Source organism: Henckelia pumila, chromosome 4, assembly GCF_033568475.1.
Source record: "Henckelia pumila isolate YLH828 chromosome 4, ASM3356847v2, whole genome shotgun sequence".
Lineage (NCBI taxonomy): Eukaryota > Viridiplantae > Streptophyta > Magnoliopsida > Lamiales > Gesneriaceae > Henckelia > Henckelia pumila.
In genome coordinates, this window is record NC_133123.1 from 122,124,153 (window position 1) to 122,137,037 (window position 12,885).

Genomic DNA, 12,885 nt, shown 5'->3' on the forward strand with positions numbered 1-12,885 from the left:
GTCTGTTCGGGAAGGATTTTGTAATTTTGAAAAATCTTTTATTTTGGACTCTAGACTTTATTAGGCTTTTAATTCCATTTTTGGGGGATTATTATCAGACTTGGGAGATCTCTAAGGCGTCTAGGTTTTGTTCTTTCAATTTTCTCTCTAGTTTCTTCTCTTCTTTGAATTTTTATTGATTTGGTGATGAATCGTTGTAGCTAAACCTTTTATACTTGGTTGAGGGAGACGAAACCTTGATATATTTTATTCATGAGATTTGATTCGTAGTGTTTAATTCTTGTTAAGTATCAATATTTGATCTGGTTTATTTCATGTTTGTATGCGAGATTTTAGGATTGGCCATCTTAGGATTTTTCTATGCAAACTATAGCTAAATTAGAATTCAAATCCGTAATTGTTTGAATTAACTAATTTGCGAAGCAACTACGTTTGATATTTTCTGCTGTTGAATTTATTAAATTGTAGGGTCAATTATTGACTAGGCTAAATACAACCGCTGGTGTTTGTGTTGTCTAGATTCGTCAGTTTTACTAGTTTGAATGCTACCGTGGATTTAAATCTGATCGCTGGTATTGGGTTAATTTATGGGGTAAGGGTTAATTTAGAATGTTGTTTTCTAATTAGCTAAAATTAAGGTAAAACAGAAATTTGATTTTCAATGACGAATATTTAATATGATTAATTATTTTTAGGGAATCGATGATTGAATGAATGAATATCAAGGATGTAATCGACTGATACCAAGTCTCGTCTCTTATTGATTTCTCCAGTTGAATTTTTATTCTTTCATGATAGTGATAATATTAAATTTTTAATTGCTTAAATTTTTAGTAGTTAATCTCAATCTCAAAACCCCTTTTTATTTTACTTAGGACACATTAAATTTACCTTTCCTCGTGGGAACGATCCCTACTCGCACTACTACATTTTTCATTGTTTAATCTGAGTTGGGTTAATTTGGGCGCGACACGACTGAGCGCTACCAGCACTCCGACGCTCAAGTCAGTTATTACTCAAGGAATAATAATCGAGAGCAGAGCGATATAATGCTTAAGAAAGTGTGTACCTTAATAATGAGGTGACTTGAGTTATTAATAGATATTCGGAGAGTTTCACGGGCTTGAGTCTTTTATGAGCTTTTGTAGAATTCAGAGCCTGCTTGATTTAAATATATATAATATTTAAATAAGCTTGAGCCTAAAGAATATTTGGAGTGGACCTTCTTGATTGGGCTCAGGTCCAATTAAATTTTTAGGTGTAACCTATCAGTTATGTTCTGATGTTCATGAGGTCGTTCGGTAGAGTTAATGAGATCAATCAAGTTGGATAATTTTTTTTTTGCAAATTTTAATTATTGTATAGTAATTAATTAAACTACATGCAGTAAATATTTTGAATAATAATAATAATAAAAAAAGGTTTGTTTAATTTAGAGATTTAAGGGGTTAGTGTAGGAATTTGAAACCGACCCGAATCTGTCTTATTTGGGGTGGGTTTTGGGTGTATATCGACGGGTTGGGTCGGGCATTGTTTTTTCTAACCTAGGGATATATTTATGTTGGATATAAATGAGTTTTCATAAATATATTAAGTTATATTATTCATCAATGTGTTGTGTATAAAAAGAAATTATATAAAGTATTCCACATTTAAATTTTTTTACACAATTTTTTTTATGTTAGGTAAGAATTAATTATCCAGGCATTTGCGATTTATCAACTTGTTCTATGATATTTCATAAGAAATCACTAAGAGTTTATGGAACAAATTTCTGATAAGAGATTATTTATTGATTAATAATTTTATTTTTTTGGTTTCATAATATTAAAAAACTATTCGAACTTATTAATTAAAATTTTCGATAAATTATCTAGTTAAAAATAAAAGATGGAAAATATTGCAAATATAATTGTCTAATGAGATCTACGGATCTAATTAGCAGATTAAACATGTTATAATGCCAAATATAGGTTGTGATGGGACTGTGTTTAGGTTTAAATATAGTGAGCTGTGAGTTAGGATGCAGATATGAATCCTTCAAAGTCTTAACAGGTCGGTCTCGACTCTCTGGTTTTAGCAAACCTAACCAAAACCCACTACAAGAAAAACGTTCATTAACAACAGTTAATAACTGTTGTAGTAGGCCCCATTGAACTGTTGTTAAAAGCACTGTTGTTGAAAGGGCCGCTCATAGACAACAGTTAAAAACTGTTGTCGTTTGATATACGACAACAGTTGTGCAACGGTTTGTCACTGTTGTGGTTTTCTATATTTGACAACAGTTTAACAACATTTTTTAACCGTTGTCTTTGGGTTCAATAAACAACAGTTTGACAACAAATAAAACCGTTGTTATTACTTGAGATTGACAACACTTTGGCAACTTGAAATAACCGTCGTCTTTTAGGCAAAAATATTGTATTTTTTGAATAATAATGGAATTATACATACTTTTGATTTATATTTAATACTTAAATTATTTTATAATTAACAAACAAAACTTTGAAGTAATTAAACCAGTTTATATAAAATAAAACCAAATATCACCAAAATAGCATTAATTAAGAAAATACTTACAATAGACGATTTATCAAAAGATTCACAATCTACCAATAACTAAACGAAACATAAAATATGCCAAAAAGTTTTGAACCAAGTTTACAAAACGAAAAAACACCCCAAAAAATAGATAATATATCGTGCATATCAAACCCAAAATATCTTGCTTTGTTGATAAACTTTCTCCACTTGTGCATCTTCTAAGATATGATTCCATGCATTCCTGTAGAGAAGAATAAATAAAGTTAATGAAGTCACAATAGTCCCAAAACATCTCAAAAAAAATCTCCAAACAACTCCACAAAATACCAAGTCTGCAATGAGTTGAATAAATATTTGCAAGAAAATTTGATAAGGAACAGGATATTCTCAAGAAAGAGACAAACATTCTCCACAAAAGAAACAGCCCTCAGCACTTCCCAAAACCGCTCCAAAAAGACCCAGAACAGCCTCCCAACAGCCCCAAAATAGACTCCAAACACCTTCCAAAAGCAGTTCAAAACAAGCCAATCACCTCTCAAAGCCACTCCAAACAAGCTTTAAAACCAACCCAAAACAGCCTCCAAAATAGACACAAACAACCACCAATACAACCCAAAGTATACTCCAAAATAACCTCCAAAAAGCCCTAGAACAGCCTCCCAACAGCCCCAAAATAGACTCCAAACACCCTCCAAAATCAATCCAAAAACAGCCCCATCACCTCTCAAAGCCACTCCAAACAAGCTTTAAAACCAACTCAAAACAGCCTCCAAAATAGACACAAACAACCACCAATACAACCCAAAGTATACTCCAAAATAACCTCCAAACAGCCCAGAACAACCTCCAAACATCCCCAAAATAAAATCCAAACACCCTCCAAAATCAATCCAAAACAGCCCCATCACCTCTCAAAGCCACTCCAAACAAGCTTTAAAACCAACCCAAAACAGCCTCCAAAACAGCCACAAAATAACCACCAATACAACCCAAAGTAGAATCCAAACACATTCTCAAAATTCAGCTCAAAACAGCCCTATTCAAACTCAATATGACGAAATCATGTACATACCTATTCATAGATATCATCTTGTATGCATTCGGCTACCTCAGAGCGCACTTCATCAATTTCGTCTTGAGAGTACTCTGCTTTTGTGAACTGTGAACACAAACAAAAATGTATATGAGCTTGAAAACAAAACTAAAATAATTTAAAAATTGATAAGTAGATAACTTCCAAATATTTGAGATATTGACAAAGATGATATTACAATCGATCGTAGTGCATCTCTCTCGATAGTTTCAACTTTTTCAGTAATTTGCCTCATATATCTCATCACATAATAACCGCATTGCTTCATATCTGGTTGTCTAGGAGCCTGTAAAAATGTTAAAATTTTAATGGCTAGTATACACAATATTTTAGATTGAAATAGAAGTACACATACGTTGATTACTTCCCATTGGACATGCTTTCTTCCTTTCTTTCCTTTGTTTGAATTGAACAATTTTAATGCCCTTCATATATACATAAAAAATATATGATTTATGAGTTTCTGTAATAAAATAAATTAATAATTAAAATTAATTATGAACTCACATTTCCACGACATATTTCCATTCCTCATCGCGAATTCGGTGACTTGCAGAATCCAACAGGTAAACCATTTCTTTGCGAGGTTCAATGACAGTGAGATTCCAATGGAAACTACACAAACACAAGATCATAATTACACACAAACATGAAATCGATCATTTTGATTATCTAAGAAAATAAATTGAAAATGATACTATGGATGTTAGTTACCCGCTGCTACTTGGCACCAAAACCAATTGATTAACTAATGCACCGATCATTTGGTCTGATAAAAAGCTTGCCCTCTGGTTCAAACGTTCAGTTTTACCTATTTTGTCATTTGTGGTTCTTTGAAAATTCGGGATGTTGTGTGGATTTACAAATTCGAGAAAGTACGCCTATGTAACTTTGCATCTCAATAGCAGCATCTCCCACCGGTTGTCCAAGTTTATTGAATCTTACCTGTTTCCGAATGCCCTGAACCCTTTGCCTAGCAAGTTTGTCTAGATGTGTACGACCTCTAGATGTTCTTGTTGTTTCGGTGTCTGCTGATTCTAGCATTGTCATACCCTCGACGCTCTTGTTAGTGGACGTACATGCAACTTTTTCCTTGCCCTTCCCAATCACTGCTGGAGGCTGCCCAATTCTCTTGCTCCACGCTTCAATAGTCTCCTCATTGGACCTGATTTTGAGCTTCCCAAAGGATGTCATTGAGTATAGATGTAATCTAGTAATTTAAAAAGTAAAAAATAATATCAATATTGTAAGAAACACCATAATAAAGTCACTTTTGAATTAAAATCAGCATACACAAAGATACATAAAATTAGAAATAGTCTTCAAAATAATATTTAGAATGAAGATGCATTTCAATATTGTCTACAAATATATCTTCTACATCAAAATAATATCTTCCTTTATGAATTGTTAATCCATGTGCCATCACAATCTTCACGAAGGCATGGGGGCTCATTGTCATCTTCATCGTCGACATCCATTGATGGTAAGCCTCTAGTAGAAGATTCATAGTGGATTACAATGTCTTCCAGCTCGTCCTCATTTGCGTGCTGGAATGATTCTCTTGTAGGGGCTGCAAGTACAATACTCCATAATGAATCTTCAGGATCTTCAACGAAAAATACTTTCTTTGCTTGACTTCCCAAGATAAAACTTTTTGATTTAAATCCAATTCTGTTCAGATTCACTAATGTGAAACCAAGATCATCTACTTTAATACCATTGTTATTCTCCACCCAATGACACTTGAACATTGGAATTTGAAAGTTGTGGTAATCAAGTGACCATATTTCTTCAATGATTCCATAGAAAACCATGTCTGCCATAATTGGGTTTTTGTCCTTTGCACTGGAAACTTGCATGGTCTTTGCGACTAAGCTTACTCCGGAATTCTGAGTAACTCTTACATCATCACGTTCTTTTGTAGCATAAGTAACCCCATCAATCAAATAACCAGAATACTTTAACACTTTTTTTCTAGGTCCACGCGATATCCACTTTAATCTTTCTGATATTTGATGGGTGGAATGGTCAATTGCACGTTCAACCTACATTTAACAATAATCTTAATATTTTGCATAAGAAAGCAAGGGTTTTATATATGCTTATTATACTTAGTTCTTTTGGAACTTACAAAATCATACAACCATGTAATAAACGTTCGGTTATGCTCATCTTGTAACCACTTTTTGGACTTTGCTTTATGAGGGAATCTTGTCCTAAACTCCACCATGTGTTCCCTAATGGAATTATTACAATTCAAAAATCAACAGAATGTGTTGAATGCACAAGGGAGTATTGATAAGTTGAGGATCTTACTCAATATAATGATCAATCTCAATATCATTTGTCAATACGTAAAGATGTGCTTGCTGCAACTCATCATGACTAGCGGAGTGCACAATTGCTTTTGACAAAGGCTTGGTGCATTGTACTTCGCGGTCCCTTGATGGTATCCCAATTGTGTGGACATTAGAAAGATACTCTGAGCAAAATTCAATTGCCTCTTCAGCAATATAACATTCAGCTATACACCCTTCAGGTCGATTGCGATTGCGCACATAACCTTTCAAAATCTTCATGTATCTTTCAAATGGGTACATGTGTCTGCTCCAAACCGGTCCACACAATTTCACCTCTCGAACGAGATGAACTGTTAAATGAATCATTATATCAAAAAATGAAGGGGGGAAATACTTTTCAAGCAAACACAATATCATCACAATTTCTCTTTGCAATTCATCCAACTTCGAGACATCCATCACTTTACTATATAATTCATTGAAGTAGAAACACAACCGAGTGATTGTATCTCTGACATGTTTTGGAAGGACACCGCGAATGGCCACAGGAAGAAATTGTTGCATTAAAGTGTGATAGTCATGTGACTTAAGGCCAGCAAGTTTCAAATCCTTCATCGACACAAGGTTTTTAACATTAGAAGAGTAACCTTCAGGGACCTTCATTCCTGATAATGAATTGCAAATACTTCTCTTTTCATCTTTACTTAGAGTGTAGCAGGCTGGTGGCAAAAACGTTTTCTTATCCCCAATCCTTGGTGCCAATTCAGACCTCATATTCATCTCCATAAGGTCAAGTCTTGCTGCTACTCCATCCTTTGTTTTTCCTGGAATGTCAAGTAACGTACCGATGACACTTTCGCATACATTTTTTTCAATATGCATCACATCAAGAACATGTCGAACGTGTAAATGTTTCCAATACTCAAGTTCAAAAAAAATTGATTTCTTTTTCCAGCATTGCTCTCCATCACCCATCTTTGACTGAATCTTTCCGCTGAATTTTCCCATACGATAATTAATTCTTTCAACTCTTTCCAAAACTTCATGGCCGCTCAATGGACGTGGTGCAGTGTTAAACTCCTGGTTCCCATTAAATGCCTTCTTTTGTCTTCGATACGGATGATTTGAAGGTAAAAACCTTCGATGGCCCATGTATGACATTTTTCTACAATGCTTCAACCTTGTCGAATAAGTTTTTTCTGCACAAATAGGACATGCATGATATCCCTTCACAACACAACCTGACATGTTCCCATATGCTGGAAAATCATTGATTATCCACAGTAGCACAGCTCTAAGGGAGAAACTTTCTTGTCGATATGCATCATATGCTACAACACCTTTATCCCATAAGCATTTTAAGTCGTCAACCAAAGGTGCTAAGTAAACATCAATATCATTTTCCGGTTGTCTAGGACCAGAAATCAACAAAGTGAGCATCACAAATTTTCTCTTCATACACAACCATGGTGGAAGATTGTATGTGATCATTAAAATTGGCCAACAACTATACGAAGAACTCATCAAACTATGGGGATTGATCCCGTCTGCTGATATAGCCAATCTCAAATTTCTTGTCTCGGAAGCAAAATCTGGCCACATGCGATCAACTAATTTCCAAGATGGTGCATCAGCTGGATGACGTAAGTATCCATCACGAATTCTTTTGTCAGAATGCCAAGTTAACTCTTTGGATATCATCTTGTCCCGAAACATTCTTTGAAATCTTGGAATAGGTGGGAAGTACCACAAGACCTTTGCAGGAACTCCTTCTTTTACCTTAGATTTGTTGCTCAACTTCCACCTTGATGTCCCACAAGTAGGGCAATTGGCAAGATCTTCGTACTCCTTCCGGTATAAGATACAATCATTAGGACAAGCATGTATTTTCACGTATTCCATCCCTAGTGCACGTAAGCTTTTCTTGGCATCATACAATGATGAAGGCAATTCATTGTCATCTGGAAGCATTTCTCGAAACAAACTAAGTAGATCGGTGAAACTATTATCACTCCAACCATATTTTGCCTTCAAGTTAAATAATTTCACAATGGCAGATAACTTTGTGAATTTAGTACATCCAGGATATAAACTTTTCTCGGCATCTTCAAGTAGCTTATTGAATTGACTTGGATTCTCAGCATACGAATCATATACAGCATGTACCATATCTATAGGTTCTTCAGCAAAAGATGCATGTTCATCTTGCCCAACTCCATCAGTACCGTTCATTGAGTTCACTGTCATAGATCTTTCCCCATGTCATATCCATGTATGATATGTCAAATCTATACCATTATAGATCAAATGCGCCCTTATAGTTTGAACATTCTTCTTCTTCAAATTACCACATCTTGCACATGGGCAAGGAATTGCATTAGGATCATTAGCATTGCTCATTGCAAATTGCAAGAAAGACTCTACTCCGATTTCATATTCAAGTGACAGCCTATCCTTACACATCCATTCTTTGTCCATTTTTTATGTAGCTAATCACCCAAAAATTAGCTAGAGGTTACCTTCAAAATAGTTTGTAGGTCATACAGCAAGATCTTAACATAACCCCAATTGCAAATAGTAACCAAGTAATCATAAAATTTTGTGACAGAAAAAACAGTACTCATAAGAAAATATAATCCATATTTTTAAAAAATATAACATGAAATAAAATAAGTTACACATATATGCTTGAAGCCTTCAACTTAAGTTCATGAAATCGAATAACAAAAACTATAATTTAATAAACCATAAGAAAGCCTTTAAAATTTATCTTATGTATTGTTCCCAATCGAACACAAAACGGCCCCAAGATTTGATTTAAAAAACTCACTACAGTTTCCCATTATTATCTTCAAAGAAATTTTAGTGAACATCAAAACCTACTACACTTTAAAATTTCTTTTTCTTTTTCTTTTCCCCTTTTTTGCATTTTAGCCTTTTAAAACTGTTTCGGTCCAATAACTGTGTTATTATTATTTTATAATCATCTGCAGATTTATTATTATAAAATATTGACATGATATCGAAAAATTGATTACAATTTAGTGTTACGTCAACACTCTAGTTAATTATTATAAAAAATCAACAATAAACAAAGTTAATAGAAACAACACAACTTTGACAAATTAGAAGACAAAAAAAATTAAACATGACAACCTGACATATTAAATTGATTGTTTTTCCTTGTATGCATTATGATTTTGTTATTAGCTATCATTTTATGTCAAGGTAAGAATGACAGCACAACAAATAAGAAGCCACTGCTATTGGAAAAGAACAGGCAGATGCAAATGCAAAACCAACACGACAAAAAGGACCATTCTGGTATGCCAGGAAATTTATACACACAGTAGCAGCTCCAAAATGTGTGGAGGTGTGGGATATTCGTTCGAGAGAAAATTTCAGTAACTTTGAACATAAATTTCCAATGACGATAATATATTATTCATCGAATTAAAAAATAAGAAGAAATTGACACTAGTTGGCTGGCCCTCTTCCCATATATTATTCCCATTAAAAACCAAAAAACAAGTCTCTCATATTACATAAATATAGATCAGAAATCAATTAGCTTAGAAATCCAGAAATCAATTACCTTAGAAATCCAGAAGCAGCGGGCTTTGCTTTGCAAGAGTAGGAGAGAATAATGGAGCGGCAGATCAAACTCGCAAGGCAATAAGCAAAGATTTCTGTAAACGAGAAAATGGTAACAATACATAAGATAAATTTTAAATTTCTAACTTTTTCATATCTCAAAAATTGTGGCCTAGCTATTGTCAGACCAATACATCACTCGATCTCTCAAATAACAACCTATTAGGCAGCAACAGTAGATGAATGGGAAAATTAGATAGTCATTCCAGTTTGAATGTGATTTTCGGTAAATAATTACAACTGAACATTGCTGAAGTTAGAGAACCGATTTTACTCTTATTTATTGTTTAATGCTTCCGAAAGACCGTATATAATGTATCCAGACTACACAAGGACATCCTCTAACGTCTATCTAGCTTAGAGGTCTTAGTTCTTAGCCTTGTCACGTCAATAAGCACTTTTTAAGCACGAGAGAGAATATGCAGAAGGATCAAAACGGAAACAATCAGCATATCCATACACGAGCAAGATTACGTCAAGAAAATGTCTAAACACGAAGGGAATAAAACAAAGAATGCCCGAAAAACACAGTAAATTTAAAACATAAAGAATAGAAGAACAAAATAACAACAACAAACCTAGAGATTTGAAGAGCCTAAAATCCAGCAATACGCAGATCGAAAGGTGGAGAAAGTCTGAAGCAATGATGTGCTGTAACCTAAACAATAAAACAGCAGATATATTAACCTAAACAATAAAACAACACATCTGAGTGCAAGCAAAACAACACATAAAAAATCGAAGCAAAGGGAGGGAAGCAGAGCCGGAAGAAAAAAAAAAACGAATCAGGGGAATTGTAGCAGGAAATGAGAAGAGAAGAATGGGAGAAGAGGTAATAAAGCTCTTGCCGTAAAAATGATTACATTCATCAAGATTCACGAAAAGCTCACAATCTTGAAATTTCACGAACCGATTTGGGTGACTTCTGAAAACTTACAATTTTTGATTTAGGGCTTATTGTCACGGCAGAGTTGAACGTACGGTGGAGCAGATGGCCAGAAACGAGATGAATCCACGCAAACAATGGAGAAAAATCATCGGAGAAGGAAGAGATTGGAGTTGCGGCTCAGTGAAAGCCCAGATTTTGCCATCGGCCTTGAGATCGAGAGCTGAGCGTGAGTGAGGCCTTGGGTGAATGAAAAGGTTAAGTGTGGGAGTGAGAAAATTAAAGGCGTGAGTTGCAAACACGTTTACAGGTTTTTTTTTAAAAAAATTAAAAATTAAAAATGACATAATAAATTAGAAATAAAATCCAAAGTAAGAAAATTAAAGTGTGTTTGGTAGACAGGATTTGGATGGGATTTGAATTTGCAAATACTGTTTTCGTGTTTGGAAAAATTGAATTTTAAAACGGGATTGGTATTTAATGGAACTTCATGGGATTTCATTAATTAACTAAGTGAAATCCTTATAAAATTGGTCGGATTATTTCATGAGATTTCATGGGATTTGAGTTTATAAAAATAATAAAATTATTTCTAATAATAAATTTATAAACTTTATTTATAAATTTAAGTTGCACAAACATTTTTAAAAAAAATATCACTTTTCAAATATTTATGCCAACAAATTCCAATATGTAATTTAACTTTTTTCCAAACACCAAAACGGAATTTGAATTCCATGAATTTCAATTCCAAATCCAAATCCAATTTCAAATTCTATGTAAAAAATATATCACTTTCCAAAGGCGTGAGTTGCAAAGCCGATTTTAGGTATTATTTTAATTTTAAAATTTAATAAAAAATGACATAATAAATTAGAAAGAAGCACAAAGACAACAGTGTTTTAAACTGTTGTCTTTTGTCAATAAAAAACGCTCATAGACAACAGTCCTTTAAAACTGTTGTCGTAGGCCCAAAATACACGCTTATAGACAAAAGACCTTTAAAACTGTTGTCGTAGGCCCAAAATACACGCTCATAGACAACAGTTCTTTAAAACTGTTGTCTTATACCATTAAACGACAACAATTTTAAATATAATGTTGTCTTTTTTATTGACACAACAGTAAAACACAACGGTTATAACTAAAACCGTTGTTATAAAGTGCAAGACAACGGTTTTTACATAAAACCGTTGTCTATTGAGTGTTGTTGATGTGCATTTTTCTTGTAGTGACCCGACCCATCGTCATCCCGAGTCTTATTATTGAGATAAAATATAGAAATATCGTTCAAGGATTTCCTTTTTTTAAAAAAAAAAAATTGGAAGATGATGTTTTTAGATTCATGAAAATTAATTGAATGTGAAAAGCGATGTATACGCAGTTTGTTATGTAAAACAAACAGTGTTGTACTTGGTGTTATAACACCGGTCACCATCGTCATCCCGAGTCTTATTATTGAGATAAAATATAGAAATATCGTTCAAGGATTTCCTTTTTTTAAAAAAAAAAAATTGGAAGATGATGTTTTTAGATTCATGCAAATTAATTGAATGTGAAAAGCGATGTATACGCAGTTTGTTATGTAAAACAAACAGTGTTGTACTTGGTGTTATAACACCAGAAATACACTACAAGAAAAATGCACATCAACAACACTCAATAGACAACGGTTTTATGTAAAAACCGTTGTCTTGCACTTTATAACAACGGTTTTAGTTATAACCGTTGTGTTTTACTGTTGTGTCAATAAAAAAGACAACATTTTATTTAAAACTGTTGTCGTTTAATGGTATAAGACAACAGTTTTAAAGAACTGTTGTCTATGAGCGTGTATTTTGGGCCTACGACAACAGTTTTAAAGGTCTGTTGTCTATAAGCGTGTATTTTGGGCCTACGACAACAGTTTTAAAGGACTGTTGTCTATGAGCGTTTTTTATTGACAAAAGACAACAGTTTAAAACACTGTTGTCTTTGTGCTTCTTTCTAATTTATTATGTCATTTTTTATTAAATTTTAAAATTAAAATAATACCTAAAATCGGCTTTGCAACTCGGCCTTTGGAAAGTGATATTTTTTACATAGAATTTGAAATTGGATTTGGATTTGGAATTGAAATTCATGGAATTCAAATTCCGTTTTGGTGTTTGGAAAAAAGTTAAATTACATATTGGAATTTGTTGGCATAAATATTTGAAAAGTGATATTTTTTTTAAAAATGTTTGTGCAACTTAAATTTATAAATAAAGTTTATAAATTTATTATTAGAAATAATTTTATTATTTTTATAAACTCAAATCCCATGAAATCTCATGAAATAATCCGACCAATTTTATAAGGATTTCACTTAGTTAATTAATGAAATCCCATGAAGTTCCATTAAATACCATTCCCGTTTTAAAATT

The 12,885-nt window shown here is 33.4% G+C and overlaps 1 long non-coding RNA gene across 1 annotated transcript; it reads right to left on the reverse strand.

Moving 5' to 3' along the window:
- Window positions 1-3,847: 3,847 nt before the first annotated feature.
- Window positions 3,848-4,482, reverse strand: LOC140894388 (uncharacterized). The gene is made up of 4 exons (XR_012153808.1): window positions 4,352-4,482; window positions 4,145-4,252; window positions 3,993-4,062; window positions 3,848-3,915 (listed from the first exon to the last, which is right to left on the reverse strand). It is a non-coding gene; the product is annotated as an uncharacterized lncRNA (long non-coding RNA).
- Window positions 4,483-12,885: the final 8,403 nt, after the last annotated feature.